Raw genomic sequence first — 15,276 nt, forward strand, 5'->3', positions numbered from 1 at the left:
AATCGGATCAGCCCTGATCTTGCTGAATGGGGCGGGGGAGGGGGGGTGTGTGGAAGCAGGGTCGAGGGACCGAGCGGCCTCCTCCTGCTCCTGGTTCTCGCGTCCGTTCCACCAGGTGTGGCTTCACCAAATTCTTAGGCCCCTTTTCAGGGATGAATATTAACTCAGGGGGCGGGGGGGAAGCAGAGAGGCGGGAAAGGGAGGAACCTGCTGGGGGAAACCAAGGAGGAGGTGAGTGGAGTGGGGAGTCCACAGCTTTAAAACTCGGGGCGCAGAGGGCAAGGAGAGGTTTGGCACTCTTCTCCCCCCACCCCTCGCCAGCAGCCATCGATTGTGAAACTGCGATGAGATTCCAGTCTGTAACTCACTCCCGGGTATCTGTTATTCTGTATATAAACCACCCCTGAACCCCTCGATTAGATTCCAGTCTGTAACTCACTCCCGGGTATCTGTTATTCTATATATAAACCACCCCGAACCCCTCGATTAGATTCCAGTCTGTAACTCACTCCCGGGTATCTGTTATTCTATATATAAACCACCCCGAATCCCTCGATTAGATTCCAGTCTGTTACTCACTCCCGGGTATCTGTTATTCTATATATAAACCACCCCGAACCCCTCGATTAGATTCCAGTCTGTAACTCACTCCTGGGTATCTGTTATTCTGTATATAAACCACCCCGAACCCCTCGATTAGATTCCAGTCTGTAACTCACTCCCGGGTATCTGTTATTCTATATATAAACCACCCCTGAACCCCTCGATTAGATTCCAGTCTGTAACTCACTCCCGGGTATCTGTTATTCTGTATATAAACCACCCCGAATCCCTCGATTAGATTCCAGTCTGTAACTCACTCCCGGGTATCTGTTATTCTGTATATAAACCACCCCGAACCCCTCGATTAGATTCCAGTCTGTTACTCACTCCCGGGTATCTGTTATTCTATATATAAACCACCCCGAACCCCTCGATTAGATTCCAGTCTGTAACTCACTCCCGGGTATCTGTTATTCTATATATAAACCACCCCTGAACCCCTCGATTAGATTCCAGTCTGTAACTCACTCCCGGGTATCTGTTATTCTATATATAAACCACCCCGAACCCCTCGATTAGATTCCAGTCTGTAACTCACTCCTGGGTATCTGTTATTCTGTATATAAACCACCACGAGCCCCTCAATTAGATTCCAGTCTGTAACTCACTCCCGGGTATCTGTTATTCTGTATATAAACCACCCCGAACCCCTTGATTAGATTCCAGTCTGTAACTCACTCCTGGGTATCTGTTATTCTGTATATAAACCACCACGAGCCCCTCGATTAGATTCCAATCTGTAACTCACACCCGGGTATCTGTTATTCTATATATAAACCACCCTGAACCCTTCGATTAGATTCCAGTCTGTAACTCACTCCCGGGTATCTGTTATTCTATATATAAACCACCCCGAACCCCTCGATTAGATTCCAGTCCGTGACTCTCTCCCGAGTATCTGTTATTCTATATATAAACCACCCCGAACCCCTCGATTAGATTCCAGTCTGTAACTCACTTCCGGGTATCTGTTATTCTCTATCTAAACCACCCCGAACCCCTCGATTAGATTCCAGTCTGTAACTCACTCCCGGGTATCTGTTATTCTATATATAAACCCCCCGAACCTCTCGATTAGATTCCAGTCTGTAACTCACTCCTGGGTATCTGTTATTCTATATATAAACCACCCCGAACCCCTCGATTAGATTCCAGTCTGTAACCCACTCCCGGGTATCTGTTATTCTGTATATAAACCACCCCGAACCCCTCAATTAGATTCCAGTCTGTAACTCACTCCCGGGTATCTGTTATTCTTTATATAAAACCCCCGAACCCCTCGATTAGATTCCAGTCTGTAACTCACTCCCGGGTATCTGTTATTCTTTATATAAAACCCCCGAACCCCTCGATTAGATTCCAGTCTGTAACTCACTCCCGGGTATCTGTTATTCTGTATATAAACCAACCCGAACCCCTCGATTAGATTCCAGTCTGTAACTCACTCCCGGGTATCTGTTATTCTCTATATAAACCCCACCCCGGACCCCTCGATTAGATTCCGGTCCGTGACTCTCTCCCGGGTACCTGGGAGCCTGTAAATGAACCCTCCCTCCGGCGAACCCTCTGATTAGCTTCCAACGCACGGTCGTCGCTGGGAATCTATCCCAGGGATTGTCTCTGGGGTCCTCTCCTTCACAATGGACTCATAACGCGTGGTGCCCTCGATAAGTAATGAGAGGTAAATAGGGGTCCTGACCTCCACGTTCCAGGGCAGTGTATCTGGGGGGGGTTGTGGGGGGCAGGAGTACCTCAAAGATGTGCTGCAGAAACACCCCCTACCCCTCTCAACACACTGGCCCCCTCCAGACGTTCCCAGCATGGCAATTTGCCCCAGGAAGTGTAGACTTCCGATGGCCCGATTGCCCTACCTCGGACGGGTGCGACTGTGCCACGCCAACAAGCCCGACCCCGCTCATCAACTATCGGACCCAGTCCCCACCCGACTGTCCGACCCCCCCCTCCACCCCCCGCCCACCACCCTCCGAGGGCTCCCCCCCAGGCTCTCCGATGCCACCCCCCACCCCCACTAGCTATCCACCTGTCCCCGCTACTCCCCTCCCCCATTCCGAGTGCCCGACACTCCCCACCCCAACCCCGCGCCCCCAGCCTCCTCCCCCAAGGCCCCCTCCAGCTCCAAACTCTACCCCTTACCTGACAAACCGACATAAGGAGATTTTAGGGACAGGTGACCAAAAGCTCGGTCAAAGACGTGGGTTCTAAGGAGCGTCTTAGAGGAGGAGTGAGAGAGAAAGAAAAAGAGAGAGACAGAGAGAGAGAGACAGAAAGACAGAGGGAGAGAGAGAGACAGAGAGGGAGAGAGAGACAGAGGGAGAGGGAGAGAGAGACAGAAAGACAGAAAGAGAGAGAGAGACAGGGAGAGGGACATAAAGAGAGAGACGGAGAGGGAGATAGACAGAGGGATGGAGAGAGAGAGAGACAGAGAGGGAGAGACAGAGAGAGAGAGACAGAGGGAGGGAGAGAGACAGAGAGGGAGAGAGACAGAAAGACAGAGGGAGAGACAGAAAGACAGAGGGAGAGAGAGGCAGAGAGAGAGAGAGACAGAGCGAGAGGGGGAGATAGAGAGAGGGAGAGAGAGACAGAGAGAGAGACAGAGGGAGGGAGAGAGACAGAGAGGAGACAGAGAGAGAGAGACAGGGAGAGAGAGAGACAGAGAGACAGAGAGGGAGAGGGAGACAGAGAGAGGGCGACAGAGAGAGAGGGAGAGAAACAGAGGGAGGGAGAGAGAGACAGAGGGAGGGAGAGAGAGAGAGACAGAGGGAGGGAGAGAGAGAGACAGAGGGAAGGAGAGAGAGACAGAAAGAGAGAGAGAGAAAGAGACAGAGAGAGAGAGACAGAGGGAGGGAGAGAGACAGAGAGGGGACAGAGAGAGAGAGAGAGACAGAGAGGGAGACAGAGAGAGAGAGGGAGAGAGACAGAGGGAGACAGAGAAAGAGACGGACAGAGAGAGATAGACAGAGAGACAGAGGGAGGGAGAGAGAGAGAGACAGAGGGAAGGAGAGAGAGACAGAAAGAGAGAGAGAGAAAGAGACAGAGAGAGAGAGACAGAGGGAGGGAGAGAGACAGAGAGGGGACAGAGAGAGAGACAGAGAGGGAGACAGAGAGAGAGAGGGAGAGAGACAGAGGGAGACAGAGAAAGAGACGGACAGAGAGAGATAGACAGAGAGACAGAGGGAGGGAGAGAGAGAGAGACAGAGGGAAGGAGAGAGAGACAGAAAGAGAGAGAGAGAAAGAGACAGAGAGAGAGAGACAGAGGGAGGGAGAGAGACAGAGAGGGGACAGAGAGAGAGAGAGAGAGACAGAGAGGGAGAGGGAGACAGAGAGAGAGAGGGAGAGAGACAGAGGGAGACAGCGAAAGAGACGGACAGAGAGAGACAGACAGAGAGACAGAGGGAGGGAGAGAGAGACGGAAAGAGAGAGACAGAGAGAGAGAGAGACGGAGAGAGAGAATCAGAGAGAGTGAGAGTGACAGAAAGAGAGAGAGAGAGAGAGAGAGATGTGGAGAGGTTGAGGGAGGGGATTCCAGAGCTCGGGGCCCACCCCCAGGCAGCTGAAGGCACGGCCGCTGATGGTGGAGCGATGGGGAATCGGGAGTGGGGGGGATGGAGTGGGGCAGGGATAGGGTGTGTGGGTGCGCGCGTTGCGCGACCGTGGGGAGAACCGGAGGGGCGCGGAGATCCTGGCGGGACGTGGGAGGTCACGGAGAGGGGTGGGGGGGGGGGGAAAGGGGGGAAGGGGGGCAGCGGCGGCGGCGGCGGGGGTGGTGGTGGGGGAGGGAACTGAAACAGGAGGACGAGGCCGCTGAGGAGAGAACGAGAAATCGGGCTGGGGCGAGACTCGGGGTGAGTCGGGCAGCGCAGCTCAGGTTAACTCTGCAGGGATCCATTAGGATCCCGCGCGCCCAGTGCTGGGTAAGATGTTTGCTGTTGGGGGGGTGGGGGGTGGGTGGGGGGAGGTGGGGGGGGGAGGTGAGTGGGGATAAAAGTTAGTTTTTGTCACTTTTCACCACACCAGTGTTAACTTTATAAACAGCCACTCTCGGTTCTGCAGCTTAACTAACGTGTCAGTTCAGGTCGTTGCTTATTTATTTGTCAAAACCACGTACACGAGAATAGAAATTCTTTGGTCCCCCCACCGCCCCCTGCCCCGGCCCAGGGACATACAGTTAGAAATATATCTGGCTGCAGTTTTACCTGTGATGGACTCGGTCCAACAACCTTTCCCTGTTTGCTATTGGGCTTCGCAGAGTCTTGTTGACCTCAGGAAGAGGCTTGTGTCAGTTTCAATCCCGAACGCTTCACGAAATAAAGGAGTTTTCTGTATTTTTCCAGAGGTGACGCGCGTGTTGGTGTTGTTTTCAGGGAATGCTCTCCGTAAAAATTGTTACTGAACCACGACCGGCTCTCTTTACCATCACGCCGTCCCCGTCAAACACTCCCCAGGACAGGGACAGCACGGGGTTAGATACAGAGTAAAGCTCCCTCTACACCGTCCCCATCAAACACTCCCAGGACAGGTACAGCACAGGGTTAGATACAGAGTAAAGCTCCCTCCACACCGTCCCCATCAAACACTCCCAGGACAGGGACAGCACAGGGTTAGATACAGAGTAAAGCTCCCTCTACACTGTCCCCATCAAACACTCCCAGGACAGGGACAGCACGGGGGTTAGATACAGAGTAAAGCTCCCTCTACACTGTCCCCATCAAACACTCCCAGGACAGGTACAGCACGGGGTTAGATACAGAGTAAAGCTCCCTCTACACCGTCCCCATCAAACACTCCCAGGACAGGTACAGCACGGGGTTAGATACAGAGTAAAGCTCCCTCTACACCGTCCCCCATCAAACACTCCCAGGACAGGGACAGCACGGGGTTACATACAGAGTAAAGCTCCCTCTACACCATTCCCATCAAACACTCCCAGGACAGGTACAGCACGGGGTTAGATACAGAGTAAAGCTCCCTCTACACCGTCCCCCATCAAACACTCCCAGGACAGGTACAGCACGGGGTTAGATACAGAGTAAAGCTCCCTCTACACCGTCCCCATCAAACACTCCCAGGACAGGTACAGCACGGGGTTAGATACAGAGTAAAGCTCCCTCTACACCGTCCCCATCAAACACTCCCAGGGCAGGTACAGCACGGGGTTAGATACAGAGTAAAGCTCCCTCTACACCGTCCCCATCAAACACTCCCAGGACTGGTACAGCACGGGGTTAGATACAGAGTAAAGCTCCCTCTACACCGTCCCCATCAAACACTCCCAGGACAGGGACAGCACAGGGTTAGATACAGAGTAAAGCTCCCTCTACACCGTCCCCATCAAACACTCCCAGGACAGGGACAGCACGGGGTTAGACAGAGGTAAAGCTCCCTCTACACCATCCCCATCAAACACACCCAGGACAGGTACAGCACGGGGTTAGATACAGAGTAAAGCTCCCTCTACACCGTCCCCATCAAACACTCCCAGGACAGGGACAGCACGGGGTTAGATACAGAGTAAAGCTCCCTCTACACCATCCCCATCAAACACTCCCTGGACAGGTACAGCACGGGGTTAGATACAGAGTAAAGCTCCCTCTACACTGTCCCCATCAAACACTCCCAGGACAGGTACAGCACGGGGTTAGATACAGAGTAAAGCTCCCTCTACACCGTCCCCATCAAACACTCCCAGGACAGATACAGCACGGGGCTAGATACAGAGTAAAGCTCCCCTCTACACCGTCCCCATCAAACACTCCCAGGACAGGTACAGCACGGGCTTAGATACGGAGAGACCGAGCCAATCTTCGATGGTGAGTCACCGAAATGTGAGATCGGCAGCCGAAATGTCACAGCCGTATCAACTTCTGAATGTGCACACGAGAGAGAGAGAGAGAGAGAGAGGACAAAAAAAGCACACTCAGAACTGCCCCGTCCACGTTGGGAGATGAGTCATTTCAAATTCTGGTGCGTCATTTAAATTAGGGCTTTGAAATCGGACATTTTCCGATGACGTGGTCTGCAGGTCAGGGTTCCGTTTCCAATCTTCTGCAATGTTGGTTTCTTAACATCTGTGACCTCAGCAGCAGCACCGGGCTGAGGGAGGTTGAGCTGGGGGTCGGGGGTGTGGGTCGGGGTATTTTTTTGCTATTGGCTGCTGCCCCCCCTGGTGAATAGCACGTGTGTGTACATTTCTTTTTGTTCATTCACGGGATGTGGACACGCCAGCATTTATTGCCCCTCGAGAAGGTGGTGGTGAGCCGCTGCAGTCCCCGTGTGTGGTGTAGGTACACCCACAGCGCTGTTAGGGAGGGAGTTCCAGGATTTTGTCCCGTGTGGTGTAGGTACACCCACGGCGCTGTGAGGGAGGGAGTTCCAGGATTTTGTCCCCGTGTGTGGTGTAGGTACACCCACAGCGCTGTTAGGGAGGGAGTTCCAGGATTTTGTCCGTGTGGTGTAGGTACACCCACGGCGCTGTTAGGGAGGGAGTTCCAGGATTTTGTCCCGTGTGGTGTAGGTACACCCACGGCGCTGTTAGGGAGGGAGTTCCAGGATTTTGTCCCCGTGTGTGGTGTAGGTACACCCACGGCGCTGTTAGGGAGGGAGTTCCAGGATTTTGCCCCCGTGTGTGGTGTAGGTACACCCACGGCGCTGTTAGGGAGGGAGTTCCAGGATTTTGTCCCCTGTGGTGTAGGTACATTCATGGCCCTGTGAGGGAGGGAGTTCCAGGATTTTGACCCGGCGACAGTGAAGGAACGGCCGATATATTCTCCAAGTCGGGATGGTGAGTGGCTCGGGAGGGGGAACTTGCAGGTGGTGGTGTTCCCCATGTGTCTGCTGCCCTCGTCCTTCTAGACGGTAGAGGTCATGGGTTTGGGCGGCGCTGTCGAAGGAGCCCTTGGTGAGTTGCTGCAGTGCATCTTGTAGATGGTACACACACTGCTGCCCCTGTGCGTCGGTGGTGGTGGTGGAGGGAGTGAATGTTGGTGGATGGGGTGCCCCATCGAGCGGGGATGTGGTTGTGAAATCAAAGGGTGTCGGGATAATTCCATGTCATTTCGGTAACAGGTTTGAGTCAGTGTTGATGTGTGATAATGAATGTATTATGGTTTTGGAGCATGCATCTTTATCACAATCCGCACATTTCTATATCTAGCAACATGAGCGTGAAGAATTTGCTGGCAATGATGAGCAATGACTTATCCAAAATCATTTACAGTGTTTCACCAGAACGGTGTTATTTCCACTAAGTGAAGTTTTGTTTTTGCTTTTATTCAGAGAGTGCTGTCCCCTCTCTCCCTCTCTCTCTCTCTGTGAGCGAGTGAAACCTGCAATGTCTAGCTCTTGTCAACTTTAACTATGTTGGGCTTTTTAATGTCCATGAGGTCATCGAACAGATCGGTGGGCATATATCTCCACCTGGCTGGAAATGTTTAAGGTGGTGGTTCAGGTGCCGTTCGAGTGGGGCTGCTTTGTCCCGGACGGTGTCGAGCTCCTTGAGTGAGTGTTGTGGGGGCTGCACTCATCCAGGCAAGTGGGGCGTGTTCCATCACACTCCTGACTTGTGCCCTTGTCGATGGTGGACAGGCTTTGGGGGGGAGTCAGGAGGTGAGTGACTCTCCGCAGGATTCCCAGCCTCTGACCTGCTCTTGTAGCCGCAGTACTTAAATGGCTGGTCCAGTTTCTGGTCAATGGTAACCCTCCCCCAGGATGTTGATAGCGGGGGATTCAGTGATGCTAATGCCATTGAATGTCAAGGGAAGGTGGTTGGATTCTCTCTTGTTGGAGATGGTCATTGCCTGGCACTTGTGTGGCGCGAATGTTATTTGCCACTTGTCGACCCCGAGCCCGGATATTGTCCAGGTCTTGCTGCATTTGGACACGGGACTGTTTCAGTATCTGAGGAGTCGTGAATGGTGCTGAACATTGTGCAACCATCAGCGAACATCCCCGCTTCTGACCTTATGATGGAAGGAAGGTCATTGATGAAGCAGCTGAAGATGGTTGGGGCTAGGAGGACCATCATGATGACCACCTTATCTCCGGTTATGACCTCCAGCTATGCTGTGCCCCACAAGAGGAAACGTTTCTCGCTGTATCCATTCTCCTCCTTCAGGTACCGCTCCCTGACGGCGACCATGGGCTTCCATTGGGTCGCTCCATGATCATGCCTGGGAAAGCTCTGCAGTGGTTGGCCGTTGCCTCCTGGGCCGTGTTGAGCTTCTCGAGTGTTGTGGGAGCCGCACTCATCCGGGCAAGTGGGGAGTGTCCCATCACACTCCTGACTTGTGCCTTGCAGATGGTGGACAGGCTTTGTGGGGGAGTCAGGAGGTGAGTGACTCTCCACAGGATTCCCAGCCTCTGACCTGCTCTTGTAGCCACAGTATTTATATGGCTGGTCCAGTTCAGTTTCTGGTCAATGGTAAACCCCAGGATGTTGATAGTGGGGGGGATTCAGCGATGGTAATGCCATTGAACATCAAGGGGCGATGGTTGGAGTCGCAGTGAGACAGAGGAGCAGATCCTCACAGTGTCTTGCAGTTAGGCGGGTCGTGAAATGTCCTGCGGGCTCTTCACAGGAACGTTAGAAAACGCAAGACTTGATACTGAGTCAGACAAGGAGAGGTGAGGACGGTGACCAAAAGGTGGGTCAGGTTGGTAGCTTGAAATTGGAGTGTACTGAAGGGGGATAGGCAGAGGGAAAGAAAGGCAGACAGACAGAGAGAGAGAGAGAGAGACAGAGAGCGTGAGGTGGGAGCGAGAGCAGGAGGGGGAGATTACAGAGATAGAGGGAGGGTTGTAGGGGCTGGAGGAGGTTACAGAGATAGGGAGGGGTGTGGGGGCTGGAGGAGGTTACAGAGATAGGGAGGGTTGTAGGGGCTGGAGGAGGTTACAGAGATAGGGAGGGTCGTAGGGGCTGGAGGAGGTTACAGAGATAGGGAGGGTCATAGGGGCTGGAGGAGGTTACAGAGATAGGGAGGGTCGTAGGGGCTGGAGGAGGTTACAGAGATAGGGAGGGGTGTAGGGGATGGAGGAGGTTACAGAGATAGGGAGGGTTGTAGGGGGCTGGAAGAGGTTACAGAGATAGGGAGGGGTGTAGGGGCTGGAGGAGGTTACAGAGATAGGGAGGGTCTTAGGGGCTGGAGGAGGTTACAGAGATTGGGAGGGTTGTAGGGGCTGGAGGAGGTGACAGTGATAGGGAGGGGTGTAGGGGCTGGAGGAGGTTACAGAGATAGTGAGGGGTGTAGGGGCTGGAGGAGGTTACAGAGATAGGGAGGGTTGTAGGGGCTGGAGGAGGTTACAGAGATAGGGAGGGATGTAGGGGCTGGAGGAGGTAACAGAGGTAGGGAGGGTTGTTGGGGCTGGAGGAGGTTACAGAGATAGGGAGGGTTGTAGGGGCTGGAGGAGGTGACAGTGATAGGGAGGGTCGTAGGGGCTGGAGGAGGTTACAGAGATAGGGAGGGTCGTGGGGGCTGGGCAGGTTACAGAGATAGGGAGGGGTGTAGGGGCTGGAGGAGGTTACAGAGATAGGGAGGGTTATAGGGGCAGGAGGAGGTTACAGAGATAGGGAGGGTTGTAGGGGCTGGAGGGGGTTACAGAGATAGGGAGGGTTGTCAGGGCTGGAGGAGGTGACAGAGATAGGGAGCGGTGTAGGAGCTGGAGGAGGTTACAGAGCTAGGGAGGGTGTAGGGGCTGGAGGAGGTTACAGAGATAGGGAGGGTCGTAGGGGCTGGAGGAGGTGACAGAGATAGGGAGGGTCGTGGGGGCTGGAGGAGGTGACAGAGATAGGGAGGGTCGTAGGGGTTGGAGGAGGTTACAGAGATAGGGAGGGTCATAGGGGCTGGAGGAGGTTACAGAGATAGGGAGGGTCGTAGGGGCTGGAGGAGGTTACAGAGATAGGGAGGGGTGTAGGGGGTGGAGGAGGTTACAGAGATAGGGAGGGGTGTAGGGGCTGGAGGAGGTTACAGAGATAGAGAGGGTCGTGGGGGCAGGAGGGGGTTACAGAGATAGGGAGGGTTATAGGGACTGGAGGGGGTTACAGAGAATGGGAGGGTTGTCAGGGCTGGAGGAGGTGACAGTGTTAGGGAGGGGTGTAGGAGCTGGAGGAGGTGACAGAGATAGGGAGGGTCGTAGGGGCTGGAGGAGGTTACAGAGATAGTGAGGGTTGTAGGTGCTGGAGGAGGTGACAGAGATAGGGAGGATTGTAGGGGCTGGAGGAGGTGACAGAGATAGGGAGGGTCGTAGGGGCTGGAGGAGGTTACAGAGATAGTGAGGGGTGTAGGGGCTGGAGGAGGTTACAGAGATAGGGAGGGTCGTAGGAGCTGGAGGAGGTTACAGAGATAGGGAGGGTCGTAGGGGCTGGAGGAGGTTACAGAGATAGTGAGGGGTGTAGGTGCTGGAGGAGGTTACAGAGATAGGGAGGGTCGTAGGGGCTGGAGGAGGTTACAGAGATAGGGAGGGTTGTAGGGGTTGGAGGAGGTTACAGAGATAGGGAGGGTCTTAGGGGCTGGAGGAGGTTACAGAGATTGGGAGGGTTGTAGGGGCTGGAGGAGGTGACAGTGATAGGGAGGGGTGTAGGGGCTGGAGGAGGTTACAGAGATAGTGAGGGGTGAAGGGGCTGGAGGAGGTTACAGAGATAGGGAGGGTTGTAGGGGCTGGAGGAGGTAACAGAGGTAGGGAGGGTTGTTGGGGCTGGAGGAGGTTACAGAGATAGGGAGGGTTGTAGGGGCTGGAGGAGGTGACAGTGATAGGGAGGGTCGTAGGGGCTGGAGGAGGTTACAGAGATAGGGAGGGTCGTGGGGGTTGGGCAGGTTACAGAGATAGGGAGGGGTGTAGGGGCTGGAGGAGGTTACAGAGATAGGGAGGGTTATAGGGGCAGGAGGAGGTTACAGAGATAGGGAGGGTTGTAGGGGCTGGAGGAGGTTACAGAGATAGGGAGGGTCGTAGGGGCTGGAGGAGGTGACAGAGATAGGGAGGGTCGTGGGGGCTGGAGGAGGTGACAGAGATAGGGAGGGTCGTAGGGGCTGGAGGAGGTTACAGAGATAGGGAGGGTCGTAGGGGCTGGAGGGGGTTACAGAGATAGGGAGGGTCGTAGGGGCTGGAGGAGGTTACAGAGATAGGGAGGGTCGTAGGGGCTGGAGGAGGTTACAGAGATAGGGAGGGCCGTGGGGGCTGGAGGAGGTTACAGAGATAGGGAGGGGTGTAGGGGCTGGAGGAGGTTACAGAGATAGGGAGGGGTGTAGGGGCTGGAGGAGGTTACAGAGATAGAGAGGGTCGTGGGGGCAGGAGGGGGTTACAGAGATAGGGAGGGTTATAGGGACTGGAGGAGGTTACAGAGATAGGGAGGGTTGTAGGGGGCTGGAGGAGTTTACAGAGATAGGAAGGGTTGTAGGGGCTGGAGGAGGTTACAGAGATAGGGAGGGTTGTAGGGGCTGGAGGAGGTGACAGTGATAGGGTGGGTCGTAGGGGCTGGAGGAGGTTACAGAGATAGGGAGGGTCGTGGGGGCTGGGCAGGTTACAGAGATAGGGAGGGGTGTAGGGGCTGGAGGAGGTTACAGAGATAGGGAGGGTTATAGGGGCAGGAGGAGGTTACAGAGATAGGGAGGGGTGTAGGGGCTGGAGGAGGTTACAGAGATAGGGAGGGTTATAGGGGCTGGAGGAGGTTACAGAGATAGGGAGGGTTGTAGGGGCTGGAGGGGGTTACAGAGATAGGGAGGGTTGTCAGGGCTGGAGGAGGTGACAGAGATAGGGAGCGGTGTAGGAGCTGGAGGAGGTTACAGAGCTAGGGAGGGTTGTAGGGGCTGGAGGAGGTTACAGAGATAGGGAGGGTCGTAGGGGCTGGAGGAGGTGACAGAGATAGGGAGGGTCGTGGGGGCTGGAGGAGGTGACAGAGATAGGGAGGGTCGTAGGGGCTGGAGGAGGTTACAGAGATAGGGAGGGTCCTAGGGGCTGGAGGAGGTTACAGAGATAGGGAGGGTCGTAGAGGCTGGAGGAGGTTACAGAGATAGGGAGGGTCGTAGGGGCTGGAGGAGGTTACAGAGATAGGGAGGGTTGTAGGGGCTGGAGGAGGTTACAGAGATAGGGAGGGTCGTAGGGGCTGGAGGAGGTTACAGAGATAGGGAGGGTTATAGGGACTGGAGGGGGTTACAGAGAATGGGAGGGTTGTCAGGGCTGGAGGAGGTGACAGTGTTAGGGAGGGGTGTAGGAGCTGAAGGAGGTGACAGAGATAGGGAGGGTCATAGGGGCTGGAGGAGGTTACAGAAATAGTGAGGGTTGTAGGTGCTGGAGGAGGTGACAGAGATAGGGAGGGTTGTAGGGGCTGGAGGAGGTGACAGAGATAGGGAGGGTCGTAGGGGCTGGAGGAGGTTACAGAGATAGTGAGGGGTGTAGGGGCTGGAGGAGGTTACAGAGATAGGGAGAGTCGTAGGAGCTGGAGGAGGTTACAGAGATAGGGAGGGTCGTAGGGGCTGGAGGAGGTTAGAGAGATAGGGAGGGTTGTAGGGGCTGGAGGAGGTTACAGAGATAGGGAGGGTCGTAGGGGCTGGAGGAGGTTACAGAGATAGGGAGGGGTGTAGGGGATGGAGGAGGTTACAGAGATAGGGAGGGTTGTAGGGGGCTGGAGGAAGTTACAGAGATAGGGAGGGGTGTAGGGGCTGGAGGAGGTTACAGAGGTAGGGAGGGTTGTTGGGGCTGGAGGAGGTTACAGAGATAGGGAGGGTCTTAGGGGCTGGAGGAGGTTACAGAGATTGGGAGGGTTGTAGGGGCTGGAGGAGGTGACAGTGATAGGGAGGTGTGTAGGGGCTGGAGGAGGTTACAGAGATAGGGAGGGTTGTACGGGCTGGAGGAGGTTACAGAGATAGGGAGGGTCGTAGGGGCTGGAGGAGGTTACGGAGATAGTGAGGGGTGTAGGGGATGGAGGAGGTTACAGAGATAGGGAGGGTTGTAGGGGGCTGGAGGAGGTTACAGAGATAGGGAGGGATGTAGGGCCTCGAGGAGGTAACAGAGGTAGGGAGGGTTGTTGGGGCTGGAGGAGGTTACAGAGATAGGGAGGGTCTTAGGGGCTGGAGGAGGTTACAGAGATAGGGAGGGTCTTAGGGGCTGGAGGAGGTTACAGAGATTGGGAGGGTTGTAGGGGCTGGAGGAGGTGACAGTGATAGGGAGGGGTGTAGGGGCTGGAGGAGGTTACAGAGATAGTGAGGGGTGTAGGGGCTGGAGGAGGTTACAGAGATAGGGAGGGTTGTAGGGGCTGGAGGAGGTTACAGAGATAGGGAGGGTTGTAGGGGCTGGAGGAGGTCACAGTGATAGGGAGGGTCGTAGGGGCTGGAGGAGGTTACAGAGATAGGGAGGGTCGTGGGGGTTGGGCAGGTTACAGAGATAGGGAGGGGTGTAGGGGCTGGAGGAGGTTACAGAGATAGGGAGGGTTATAGGGGCAGGAGGAGGTTACAGAGATAGGGAGGGGTGTAGGGGCTGGAGGAGGTTACAGAGATAGGGAGGGTTGTAGGGGCTGGAGGAGGTTACAGAGATAGGGAGGGTTGTAGGGGCTGGAGGTGGTTACAGAGATAGGGAGGGTTGTCAGGGCTGGAGGAGGTGACAGAGATAGGGAGCGGTGTAGGAGCTGGAGGAGGTTACAGAGCTAGGGAGGGTTGTAGGGGCTGGAGGAGGTTACAGAGATAGGGAGGGTCGTAGTGGCTGGAGGAGGTGACAGAGATAGGGAGGGTCGTGGGGGCTGGATGAGGTGACAGAGATAGGGAGGGTCGTAGGGGCTGGAGGAGGTTACAGAGATAGGGAGGGTCGTAGGGGCTGGAGGAGGTTACAGATATAGGGAGGGTCGTAGGGGCTGGAGGAGGTTACAGAGATAGGGAGGGTCGTAGGGGCTGGAGGAGGTTACAGAGATAGGGAGGGTCGTGGGGGCTGGAGGAGGTTACAGAGATAGGGAGGGGTGTAGGGGCTGGAGGAGGTTACAGAGATAGAGAGGGTCGTGGGGGCAGGAGGGGGTTACAGAGATAGGGAGGGTTATAGGGACTGGAGGAGGTTACAGAGATAGGGAGGGTTGTAGGGGGCTGGAGGAGTTTACAGAGATAGGAAGGGTTGTAGGGGCTGGAGGAGGTTACAGAGAAAGGGAGGGTTGTAGGAGCTGGAGGGGGTTACAGAGAATGGGAGGGTTTTCAGGGCTGGAGGAGGTGACAGTGTTAGGGAGGGGTGTAGGAGCTGGAGGAGGTGACAGAGATAGGGAGGGTCGTAGGGGCTGGAGGAGGTTACAGAGATAGTGAGGGTTGTAGGTGCTGGAGGAGGTGACAGAGATAGGGAGGGTTGTAGGGGCTGGAGGAGGTGACCGAGATAGGGAGGGTCGTGGGGGCTGGAGGAGGTTACAGAGATAGTGAGGGGTGTAGGGGCTGGAGGAGGTTACAGAGATAGGGAGGGTCGTAGGAGCTGGAGGAGGTTACAGAGATAGGGAGGGTCGTAGGGGCTGGAGGAGGTTACAGAGATAGGGAGGGTTGTAGGGGCTGGAGGAGGTTACAGAGATAGGGAGGGTCGTAGGGGCTGGAGGAGGTTACAGAGATAGGGAGGGTTGTAGGGGATGGAGGAGGTTACAGAGATAGGGAGGGTTGTAGGGGGCTGGAGGAGGTTACAGAGATAGGGAGGGTTGTACGGGCTGGA

This window comes from Cetorhinus maximus, unplaced genomic scaffold (assembly GCF_964194155.1).
Source record: "Cetorhinus maximus unplaced genomic scaffold, sCetMax3.hap1.1 HAP1_SCAFFOLD_2039, whole genome shotgun sequence".
Classification (NCBI taxonomy): domain Eukaryota; kingdom Metazoa; phylum Chordata; class Chondrichthyes; order Lamniformes; family Cetorhinidae; genus Cetorhinus; species Cetorhinus maximus.